Raw genomic sequence first — 13,729 nt, forward strand, 5'->3', positions numbered from 1 at the left:
TACATCTTTCTTTTCTGAAATAAATCTTATGAAGTCATCTCAAAGTTACTCAAACCTGCCTTATGACACAAAAGGAAAACAAAACAAAACAAAACTCACACTCATTTTTACATATAGAGAAATAAAGAAGTACCAAACAGTTGAAGTCTAAAAGAGAATTGAAAAAAAAAAAATCAATAAACACCTAAGAAAAGAGATAATTCAAAGAAAAGAGAACCTCTTTAAATAGTTAATGTGTATAATAATTTGAGAAGATACCATTTTCACAAAAAATAATAAACATAATAATAAAGCAAGGAAAGTTCTTTAAAAATGAAAAATAAGATAGGCCATTAAATGAATGTAAGAAGTCACTTTTCCCAGAAAAAAATATGCATATGTAGTTGGAAAGCCAATATAGCAGAGAAGGAAAAAAACAAATATCAATCCAGGAAGACGAACAACAATAATAAATGAATCCACCAGTTCTCATATTTTTAAAATATTAACTTTGCTGTACGTCTGAAACTAAACTCAATATTGTAAATTATCTATACTTCACTAATAAATAAAAAAATGTAAAAAGAAAAAAAAGAAGAGTCAACTGTTTTGAAAATTACCCTCCTACTAGAAAACAGGGCAAGCTGTATGAAACAAGGGTTTTCCTGGACATTAGACAATAGGCAATCTAGAAATAAGATTCCTGAAGGAAGACAAACAAGGTGAGCCCTATAATTGCCCTGCTTACTGCCCAAAGGCAGTAAGTTCATCAAATACAAAGAACAGAATAATAGAGAGTGGATATTGGACAAAGAGAGCTTTCTGTATATGAAGACAGGAACCTTTACTTGAATACGTAGGGTGGGCTATTAGGAAGCTGCTCAAGGAACAACCAGTAAACAGGAGTCTGAATAAGCTCTGGGTTGGGACTAGCACAGCGAAGCTGTATAATAATATCCTTTCAAGTACTTTGCCCAAGTCCTTGGATATCTCCTTGCTGCTGCTAAGTCACTTCAGTCGTGTCCAACTCTGTGCGACCCCAGAGACGGCAGCCCCCAGGCTCCCCCGTCCCTGGGATTCTCCAGGCAAGAACACTGGAGTGGGTTGCCATTTCCTTCTCCAATGCATGAAAATGAAAAGTGAAAGTGAAGTCGCTCAGTCGTGTCCGACTCTTCGAGACCCCATAGACTGCAGCCCAACAGGCTCCTCCATCCATGGGATTTTCCAGGCAAGAGTACTGGAGTGGGGTGCCATCGCCTTCTCCATAGTAAGCAAAACTATTCCTAGGTCAAAGGCTGCTCTTGACACTTCTGAATCAAGCTAAAATCCACTGCTGCTGCTGCTGCTGCTAAGTAGCTTCAGTCGTGTCCGACTCTGTGCGACCCCATAGACAGCAGCCCACCAGGCTCTGCCATCCCTGGGATTCTCCAGGCAAGAACACTGGAGTGGGTTGCCATTTCCTTCTCCATTGCGTTAAAGTGAAAAGAGAAAGTGAAGTCACTCAGTCAGGACCGACTCGTGGCGACCCCATGGACTGTAGCCACCAGGCTCTTCCATCCATGGGATTTTCTAGGCAAGAGTACTAGAGTGGCTTGCCATTGCCTTCTCCAAAATCCACTAATAATTAGTAATTGAACTATATGACTGAACAAAGCACAACACACACATAATGGCATGCTGCAGTTCCTGGAGTTGCAAAGAGTCAGACACAACTGAGTGACTGAAGAACAACAACAAAATGTCCCTCCCTCCAGGAAGCTTACACATGTCTCTTACTTTCATCCATCAGAGGGCAGACAGAAGAAGCAAGAACCACAATCCCATGGTCACTAAAACAAAAGCACATTAGAGACAGTTAATCAGCATGAAAAAAGCAGAAAGTTATATTCCAGATGAAAGAACAAGATAAAGCCTCAGAAAAACAACTAAGTGAAGTGGAGACAGGAAGCCCTTCAGAAAAAGACTTCAGAATAATGATAGTGAAGATGAATCAGGATTCAGATAAAGAATGGAGGCAAAGATTGAGAAGACTCAAGAAATGTTTACTAAACACCTAGAAGAAATAAAAAGCAAACAAACAGAGATGAATAACACACTAGAAGGAATCCATAGCAGAATAACTGAGGCAGAAGAAAGGATAAATCACCTGGAGGGCAGAACGGTGGAAATCACTGCCACAGAACAGAATATAGAAAAAAGAATGAAAAAAAAAATGAAGACCACCTAAGAGACCTCTGAGACAACATTAAACAAATAAATATTTGCATTATAGGGTTCCTAGAAGGAGAAGAAAGAGAGAAAGGGCCTAAGAAAATACTTGAAGAGATAATAGCTGAAACATTTTCTAACATGGGAAAGGAAATAATCAACCAAGTCAAGGAAGCATGGAGAGTCCCAGGCAGGATAAACCCAAGGAGGAACACACCAAGACACATAGTAGTCAAACTGACAAAAATTAAAGGCAGAAATAAAATATTAAAAGCAACCAGGGAAAAATGACAAATAACATACAAGGGAACTCCTATCAGGATACCAGCTGATTTTGCAACAGAAAATCTACAAGCCAGAAAGAAATGGCATAATATGTTCAAAGTGATGATAAAGAAGCTACAACCAAGAATACTCTACCCAGCAAGACTCTCTTCAGATTTGATGGAGAAATCAAAATCTTTCCAGACAAGCAAAAGTTAAGAGAATCAGCACCACCAAACCAGCCTTACCATAAATGCTAAAAGCATTTCTCTAGGCAGGAACAAGAGAAGGGAATAAATGATTTGGCTACAGAAAAAAAACCCAAAACCATTAAGAAAACAGTGATAGTATCATTCATGTCAATAATTAACTTAAATGTAAATGGATTAAATGCACCAACCAAAAGACATAGACTGGCTGAGCAGATGAAAACATGTGCTTGTATGCACTTCCACTTACCACATCACTCTGCCTGACCCCTGAAACTGTATGTAATAATTTTATATTAATTATGTTCCCATTACAGCTTGTAATTATCTTTTATTTTTTGTCTAGCTATTGATTGTGAAAACTGATAAACATCTTTTATTATTGTGATTATGTAACTATTAGTCACTTAATACCATTGTATCATAATTGTTCAACAGAAAAATAATAGAATTCTATATCACCAAAACTACCATTTAATAGAAAAACCTGTAATCACTTTTTAAAATCCACATGCATATCATAATTATCTTGGAATTTTTTTGAAAAATACAAATGGCCAGATACTTTTTTTTTGCCAGAGTTCCAGATATGTTTCTAATGAGCAGCCAGGTTTTAAAACATTGGATTATATGAGGAACTTTTACTATCTAGTTTGTTTCACTTTTTCTATTTCATATTCAGTTGGTTTTGAATTTCTCCATCTCTTTTTTCTGATGTATTTTCTCAAGCCCTCATCAAGTGTAATAGAAAAGCTATTGTATACATGTATACATAATATGTGTAAACATATATATTTTAGAAAACTTATGAATTTTTGCCTAACTACAAAATTTATGACATTTTAATTCCATTTGTTTGACTTAGTATGTATAGAATGCTAGATTTCTAAAAAAAAATAGATACACAACAAGCAACAAAGATTAATGTATAGCACAGGGAACTATGGTCAATATCTTGTAATCTATAATGGAAAATAATTTAAAAAACAATTTCTGTGTGTATAGATAACTGAATCACACACAAAAAAGAATTCTACCTTTTTAAATTTAGTAATGTTTATCTTTTTGCCAGTTTTTTTTTAATGTGCTATTGACATCTAATAACAATGTATGAGATACAAAATTTTAAATATATTTCTGTAGGATATGAGTAATATAAATTAATATAAATATATTTATTTAAATTATTAATGACATCTTTCAAGATGCTCCTATCTTATTTTTTTCTTCAGTTGATAAAATATTCTCAGAGAAATAATATGTCTCACTATGATTATATATTTTCTTTTCTCCTATATTTCTTCTGATTTTTGTTTTAGGTGTCTAATGGTTTATAAATGTCTAATGGTTTATGATGTCTATCTTCTTTGTGAATTGTACTTTTTATTTTCATCTTTGTTTCATTTAAAAGAAGAAAGAAAAAATAAGGAAAAAAGAATGAAAAGAATTGAAGACAGTCTCAGGAAACTCTAAGACAATGCTAAATGCACTAATGTTTGAGTCATAAGAGTCCTATAAGAAGAAGAGAAAAAGAAAGGGACTAAGAAAATATCCAAAGGGATTATAGTCAAAAACTTCCCTAACATGGGAAAGGAAATAGCCACCCAAGTCCAGGAGGCACAGAGAATCCCATAAAGAATAAACCCTAGGAGAAACACACGCTGCTAGGTCACTTCAGTTGTGTCCAACTCTGTGTGACCCCGTAGACAGCAGCCCACCAGGCTCCCCCGTCTCCGGGGTTCTCCAGGCAAGAACACTGGAGTGGGTTCCCATTTCCTTCTCCAGTGCATGAAAGTGAAAAGTGAAAGTGAAGTTGCTCAGTCGTGTCTGACTCTTTGTGACCCCATGGACTGAAGCCTACCAGGCTCCTCCATCCACGGGATTTTCCAGGCAAGAATACTGGAGTGGAGTGCCATTGCCTTCTCTGCACAGCTGGTATAGAGGAAACATATTTCAACATAATAAAGGCCATTGTGACAAACCCACAGCTCACATCATACTCTGTGGTGAAAAGCTAAAAGCCTTTCCTTTAAAATCAGGAATAAGACAAGGATGCCCACTCTTGCCATTTCTATTTAACATGATATTAGAAGACCTGGCCACAGAGATCAGATAATAAAAAGAAATAAAATGGTATCCGTATTTAAAGAGAAGTAAAACTGTCAGTCTTTGCAGACAGCACGTTATTATATATAGAAAACCATAAAATTTCCACCAGAAAACTATTAGAATACATGAATTCAGTAAAATTTATGGATATAAGAATTCTATACAGAAATGTGTTGCTTTTCTATACAATAATAATGAACCATTATAGAAAACAAACAAGGAAAATCACTTAAAATTGCATCAAAAGGAATAAAATACCTAGAAATAAAGCTAACAAAGTATGTGAAAGACCTGTAAGTTAAAAACTATAAAACTGAAGACAATAGAAAGAGATGGAAAGATATCTCATGCTCTTGGAGTAAAATAATTAATATTGTTAAAATGTCCATACTACCAAAAGGAATCACAAATTTAATACACTCCCAATCAAAACACCCATGCCATCTTCCACAGAACTAAAACAAGTAACCCTAAAATTTATACAGAACCACAAAAGATTCCAAATAGACAAAGCAAACTTCAGGAAAAAAAAAAATAATAATAAAGCTGTAGGTATCACACTTCCTGACTTCTGCTGCTGCTGCTAAGTCACGTCAGTTGTGTCCGACTCTGAGCGACCCCATAGACGGCAGCCTACCAGGCTCTGCCATTCCTGGGATTCTCCAGGCAAGAACACTGGAGTGGGTTCCATTTCCTTCTCCAATGCATGAAAATGAAAAGTGAAAGTGAAGTCGCTCAGTCATGTCCGACTCAGCGACCCCATGGACTGCAGCCTACCAGGCTCCTCCATCCGTGGGATTTTCCAGGCAAGAGTATTAGAGTGGGGTGCCATTGCCTTCTCCGCTTCCTGACTTCAGACCATACTAAAAAAGCAACATTACTCAAAATGGTATGGTACGGGCAGAAAAACAAACATATAGACCAATGGAACAGAATATACAGCCCAGAAAAAAAAAAAAATCTCATACATCTATGGTCAATTAATTTACAACAAAGGAGGCAAAAATATACAAGTGAAAAAAGACAGTCTCTTCAAGAAGTAGTGCTATGGAAACTGAACAGCTATATTTAAAAGAATGAGACGGCAATGTCACATTATACAAAAATGAACTCAAAATGGATTATAGACCTAAATGTATGACATAAAACCATAAAAAAAAAAAAAAACAGAGACAGAACACCCTAATACGAATTTTGGTAACATTTTTATTTATTTATTTGATTGATCTCCTAAGGCAAAGGAAACCAAAGCAAAAATAAACAGGACCTAGTTAAACTTACAGAGAAGGCAATGGCACCCCACTCCAGTACTCTTGCCTGGAAAATCCCATGGACGGAGGAGCCTGGTGGGCTGCAGTCCATGAGGTCGCTAAGAGTCAGACATGACTGAGCGACTTCACTTTCACTTTTCACTTTCATGCATTGGAGAAGGAAATGGCAACCCACTCCAGTGTTCTTGCCTGGAGAATCCCAGGGACGGAGGAGCCTGGTGGTCTGCCGTCTCTGGGGTCGCACAGAGTCGGAGACGACTGAAGCGACTTAGCAGCAGCAGCAGGAGTTAAACTTAAAAGCTTTTCCATAGCAAAGGAAACTGTCAATAAAACAAAAAGATAACCTTGTGAGTTAGAGAAAATATTTGCAACTAAAATGACGGATAACAGGTTAAGATTCAAAATATATAAACAGCTGATACAACTCAATATCAAAAACAAAAAACAACCCAATTTTTTTTAAAAAGGGAGAAGATTTGAATAAACATTTTCCCCCCAAAAAAGCATTACAGATGGCTAACAAGCACAGGGAAAGATGCTCAATATTGCTTATTATTAGAAAGATGAAAATCAAATCTACAATGAGTTATCACTCACACCTGTCATAATGGCTATCACCAAAAAGTCTACAAATAAAAATGCTGGCAAGGATGCAGAGAAAAGAGACCCCCTGTATACTGTTGGTGGGACCGTAAATTGGTTACTATGGCAATCAGTATAGAGGTTCCTAAAAAAATTAAAAACAAAGAATAACCTTATGCAAAGAAAATGAAAACCACTAATTCGAAAAGATACATGCATCCCAATTTTCATAGCAGCACTATTTACACTAGCTATAATATGCTAGCTATATAATATAATATTCACAGATAAAGACATGTTATATATACATATACACATATATATACATATATGTACACACACACATATACACATTATAATATTACTCAATGCTAAACAGAATAAAATTCTGTTATTTACAACATGGATGGTCCTAAAGACTATTATGTTTAGTGAAATAAGGCAGAAAAAGACTAATATTAAAACTATGTGCTATCAATTTTACATGGAATTTAAAAAATAAAAACTAATGTGAATAACAAAGCAGAAACAGACTGAAATATGAAAAACAAACTAGTGGTTACCAGTGATTATAGTACAGGAAAATGTAGTCATTATTTTTAATAACTTTAAATGGAATACAATCTATAAAAATATTGAACCACTATGTTGTATACCTCAAATGAATGTAATATTGTAAATTAACCATACTTAAATAATAAAAAAGGCTTTTCAAAGTGATAAAGTGGTAATCTCATCAAGAAGATATAATATTCCTTAAAAATGCATCAACTTGACTTAACTGACACTTATGGAATATTCCACTCAACACTAGCTGAATCACATTCTTTAAAAACATGCCTATAGATAGGAAAAAGAAATTTTGTTTTAATGATTTTTAAAAGTTAGATGAAATAGAAATGTTCTTTGAAAGACATAAAATACCATTCTTTCCTCAAGAAAAACATAAGTAACCTAAATCCTCTTAAAGAAGTTTATTATTATTTTTTTAATTTCACAAAGAAACACCAGAACCACCTGAATTCACTTATGAATTTTAGGAAAACATTTAGGGAAGAAATAATACACATTTTAGACAACCCTTTTAGAAACCACAGAGGAAACACTACCCTACACTCTGAGGCCCACACTTCCTCAGCAACAGAAACAAACAAAAATATAACCCAGAACAAAAGCTAAATAATGAATATATATTCACAAGCCTTTAAGAGGAGCAACTAAAAACTTTCAGAAGAAAACATGGACAATCTTTGTGACCATAAAATAAGCAGTGATTTACTTGATAAAAAACAGAAAACACAAACCATAACTTTAAAAATATTGAACTTACCAGTATTTAAAACTTTGCTTTTCAAAAGGTATTTTTAAGAAAGAGAAAAGGCAAGCCAAATATTGGGAGAAATTATTGACAAAGACTATCTGATAAAGAAATTCATTCAGAATATATAAACAACTCATATCTCAATAATAAAAACAAAACCAACAATTAAAGCAGTGGGTAAAAAATTTGAGCAGGTATGTCACCAAAGAAGAATTATGAATGCAAAATCAGTTCAAATAAGCCATAATGTGTTACCTCTGCACAAAGAATAACAATACAAAAATTCACAAGGATATGAAATGACTTAAACTCTCACACACTACTGGTGGAAAGACAAAATGCTATAGCCACTTTGCAAAACGACTCAACAATTTTTTATAACTATACATACCATGTGACCCCAAAATCTTGTCCCAGTGTAATTATTTAAGAGCCATAAAAACTTATTCCTTGGCAAAGACATTTACTTCTGTTCATGAAATGATTTTTCATAAACGGAAAACAACACAAATGTCCATGAACTGTTGAAACGATACAACACACTATGGAATAACTCTACAATGGATTACTATCCAGGAATAAAAAGTAGCAAATTATTGATCTATTACATAATCATGGATGGCTCTCAAGAACATTATGGCTAAGTGCAATAGTCCTATTTAGAAATCCAGTGTTGGGAGAATGTTCTCCATGGCATTTCAACACATTTTGTGATTGTTTTTGTTGAGGACTCTCTTTTCAAGAATATTTACTATTTAAGGTCTTTAGAAGCAAGAGATAGTGTCTTTGTACATGTTCATGTTAAATTGTTATTTCTTATATAAGATTTACGTTCCAGCTCAATCAGTTGGGCAGAAAGTAAACTCACCCACCCTCTACATTTCTGTTCTATTCAGATTCTCCAGAAATTGGATAATGCCCACTCACATTGGAAAGGGCCATTTACTTTATTCAGCCCATTAATTCAAATGTTAATTTCTTCCAGAAACACTGTCACAGACACACCCAGAAATAAAGTTAAACCACATACCTGAGCATCCTGTGGACCAGTCAAGGTGACACATAGAATTAACGAACACACATGTCTGACGTTACCCTATACATGTTGGCCTTATTCACGTGTCTAATCTCACTGGCTTTGTATTATAATCTTGGACTTTCACAGCACCTTCCGGACACAGTGCATTATGCAGACTGTTGTCACTACTGGGAACGCTCTTACCTTAGTTAGCGCCTATTGTACATCCTCCAGGTTACAGTTAGATTTTCACCTTTTTATGAAATTGTTTCACAACATATCAAATACTCCTATTGTTTGTTCCCATACCAACATAGAAATTCCCATTTCTGTCATGGAATTTAGTAATTTTATATCTTCTGTGTTTGTGTGTGTGTAACTGATTCCCCCTGTTAGAATGTAGATTTCATGAAGACAACACCACTGTTTTATTTACTCACCATTTTATGCCAAACGCCTCATGTATCTGGCAACAAGTAGGCATCCAATATGTATTTCTTCAGTGAATGATTAGAAGAAAAACGAAGCTGCTTAGAACAGTCTGGACGGTCTTCCTGCCTGGAAAAGGGAAGACAATCACACTTCTATGTGCTTGAACATTTCAAGAGTCTAGGGAAAGTTCTGTCCCACATGACGGGTTAAGTTGTTAGTTAAACTGAGTTTTATAGTGCTCCTCATGGGAGAGGTGGTGAGAGAGGAATGTCTATATTCCTTTAAAATCAGCACAAAAGGCACCTCCAATCTTAGAGGCAGATGTTTCTGCATCTTTTCCTTAGGAAGAAAAAAAGAAAAAAAAACACTCCTCCATTTTGTACTTTAGGGAAGTGTGTGGAAAACCATTGTTCAAGAATGCATTAGCTCTATCATATTCATTTCTATAAAATTTCACTGCTTTTATGCTTCTGGTATGTTTTTGTCATTTTTACGGGGCTTTAAGGGAAAAAAAGTTATGTTTAATCTGCCATTTTGAAATGGAAGATCTCCATGAACCCTAAATTTCAACAGTTTTTTCAAGTTGCTCTATAAAGAAATATCAGTTTCTACAACTGACAGTGAATAAAAATACATATTTTTCCCAAGATCAGATAATGAATAAAAATTATGGAAGGTAAGGGATGTTACAGAAACATTAAGATGGAAAAAAATATAAATTAAAAAAAATAATGTTGTAAGTAAAGGATCTGAAGCAAAGACCATCTGTGAACAATTCTAGAGTAACAATTTGAAACAACACTAGAACTTGAGGCAAGTGGGAAGTATATAGATTTGAAGCTATAAAGTCAATTTTTGCTAAAGCAATTATTTGCAGGAAAAAACACCTACATCTATGTATCTATACTATTGTCTCAATTTCCCTAAGATGAAACTTTTTAGATCATTTAAGGTAAAACAGGAAGTATTTTGATCATAATCAAAATAAGCATAAAACTTATGATACATATAACATCATCAGCTCATTTGGGAACTGTAATTCTCACCTCCTTAGGTTACCTAGCAGCTCAACTGGCTAGGGATCCTTGGTGAATTCTTATTTTGAAGCCTTAGTCTTTTTTGGACACCCTGGTGTATAAAGGCTGCAGCTAAAAATTGTTCAGGAACTTTTTTCAAGTGTCATGTTCCTGAGGCCATGTTCTTATATCCAACACTGCCCTTAACACAAAAAATTATTTATCAGGAACAGCAAATCTAAAGTAGCCACTTCGTTACTGTCTCTCAAATCATCTTATTTATTTCTTGGCAAAACAATAATCTTCCACTGTTATGGTTCTGAAATGCATGTTTGTTGCTATCAATAGTCCTTTCCTCTCACCAAAAAATTCTGTAAGGGTCTGTTTGACTTTGTCTGTCTCTAATATCTTAAGTTTGACTTGGTACTCAATAAATATTCATTGAATGAATAGCTCCTCTACAAAAGTACTTAAACTAATAAAAATTTTTAAAATATCCCTAAAATTATTTAGTATGTGAATTGCATATTCAAGAAAAAAATACAGTGGTTGTTTGAAAAAGTTATTTTTAGCTTTGGTCATATTGATCATAATTTTCATGAAAGCAGGAAGTGCTAGGTAATGAATCAGGAGACAAATCAAATTAAAAAGACAGGGATAAAGAAGTGAAATAGATCAAAAATTCAACTGCATGAGTATAAGACAGACTGTTTAGCTTAACATCAATATTATCTACAAAAATAACATTTTAAAAGAACTTCTGGTGTTAATTGATTTAATTTCTATTAGAGCAAATATGATGACTCTCAAAAGTGCTAATTTTATCCTGAATTCATAGGAATTTAATGGCCAAGGGAGGTGATGGCTCACATATTTTTCATGACAGAGCAAATAGAATATTTCATTCAGTACTGTGCAGCAATTTAAAAGAACACTGATAAACCAGACTTTATCCAGAGGAATGTGACCAAAATGTCAAAAAGTGAAGAAAACATTGATTTCCAGCTAAAGGCAGATATCTAAAAATACATGATAGTCTTTCTGATCCACCTTGTATCCCCCCAAAATGGCAGAAATGTATAACAAGAAAAAAAAAAAAAAAAGCTAAGCTGGAAGAGATTTCCTGAATGGACCAGCAAGCATGAGATATCCAAGAATGCACAGGAAAAAAAAAAAAATTATCAAAACAGGTGGCCATTAAAGCCTCATTAAGGAAAATCAGAGCTGGAGGGGAGCCAGGAGCAACTAAACGGGTGAAAATGGAGGACCACCACATCTGCATACATTTCCTCATTTTTGTCCACACAGCCTCACCACGGTACCTGTTTCTACCTTTAAGCAGCGAGTAAAGGAACTTAGATCAGAGAGACCAAAAATCATTCTAGAGGATTGCCCATTCCAGAGACACACGGAAAGCAGCCATGCTCAGACCAAGATGGTCTACACCTACACACGGTGAAGTTTCGTCATTTTTACAAACTCACCTTCCTGTCTGTTCCTGGACAACAAGTCTACTATGATGGAACCCAGATTCATTTGCACAACATACAGCAAGTCAAAATGCTAAGACACCATGGTTTGCAACAAGGAGAATGCTTATTCACAAGGCAGCCAACCGAGGAGACAAGACCAATCTCAGGACTGTCTCCTCAAAGGCAAGGGATTATTTCTAAGATAGCCAATAAAGAAGCAGGGCAGTCCAAGGCATTGTGAGCACAGGGAAATGTAATTGGAAAAGGTTTAGTAATTGTAGTTCTGCACAAGTGTAGCTAGGCTACAGGCCTCTGCATGGTCTAGAATGAAGGCACATAGAAGATCTGAGGCTGGAGTTTTCTACTCTCTTATGTCAAAATATCACAGAGTGAACACTTTTGCTTGCCTAGTTGGAGGCTTGGTGGCCTTATTCAGTTTTAACCAGCTCAGCTCCAACTTGATGAAGATGACTTGAAATTCCTGAAAAACAACTCTGGCAAACATTTCATTGTTTAGGTTACTTCCAGGTAAAGGACATGCAAGTCTTTCATAGGAGAAATTAAAACAACTTTGATTGGTGAAAGCAGGTGAAATGGATTTGACTAATAATTACCAAGGGTTTCACTACCCAAGTCTTCAAAAATTAGAGGCATCAAGGTCTTAAAGAGGATTTCAACTACCAAAAGTAAGCATATTGAGTGTTATATGAAATATGTCTAAAATTTTGAGACCTATAGGAGAATGTTGCAGTCATAAAATTTGGTGAAAACAAGTGCTTCCATTAGAAAAAATGTAGCAGCTTAGATTTGAATATTCTCACATTCTTCCGGAAAAAAAATAAAAATAGCAAGCACACATAATCTTAGGTTTATTTCAACTTGAAGAAAACTTCATTTCAGTTCAGTCACTTAGTCATGTGTAAGTATTGGGTTAGAATATAGATTCAGTTCAGTCGTGTCTGACTCTTTGCAACCCCATGGACTGTAGCATGCCAGGCCTCCCTGTCCATCACCAACTCCTAGAGTTTACTCAGACTCATGTCCATTGAGTTGGTGATGCCATCCAACCATCTCATCACCTGTCGTCCCCTTCTCCTCCTGCCTTCCATCTTTCCCAGTATCAGAGTCTTTTCCAATGAGTCAGTTCTTTGCATCAAATGGCCAAAGTACTGGAGGTTCAGCTTCAGCATCAGTCCTTCCAATGAATAGCCAGGACTGATTTCCTTTACAATTGACTGGTTGAATCTCCTTGCAGTCCAAGGGACCCTCAAGAGTGTTCTCCAACACCACAGTTCAAAAGCATTAATTCTTCAGCGCTCAGCTTTCTTTATGGTTCAACTCTCTCCTCCATACATGACCACTGGAAAAACTAGACTCCTGTCTAGTTGGTTTGACTAGACAGACCTTTGTTAGCAAGATAATGTCTCTGCTTTTTAATATGCTGTTTAGGTTGGTCACAGCTTTTCTTCCAAGGAGCAAGCTTGTTTTAATCTCATGGCTGCAGTCACCATCTGCAGTGATTTTGGAGCCCAGAAAATAAAGTCCGTCACTGTTTCCACTGTTTCCCCACCTATTTGCCATGAAGTGATGGGACTGGATGCCATAATCTTCATTTCTTGAATGTTGAGTTCAAACTTAACAAACTTAAGAAAACTTACAAGCTCTGAATTGAACAAAGTCAGAGGCTGGCAGGAGCCCCAAATAGGAAACTGAAATGATACTTGGAGCAAAAAGGGGACTATAAAAGGGAAGACCTCAGAAATCTCTGGAAAATATTCACACTCAAAAGAATAGGAAAGCCTTTCCTCAGAGGTAAGTGTGGAGCTTAGCTGAGACAGAACAGAGTGT

This window comes from Bos grunniens, chromosome 1, assembly GCF_055505025.1.
Source record: "Bos grunniens cultivar Pamir isolate PY7600 chromosome 1, Bosgru_T2T1.0, whole genome shotgun sequence".
In the NCBI taxonomy this organism is placed as follows: Eukaryota; Metazoa; Chordata; class Mammalia; order Artiodactyla; family Bovidae; genus Bos; species Bos grunniens.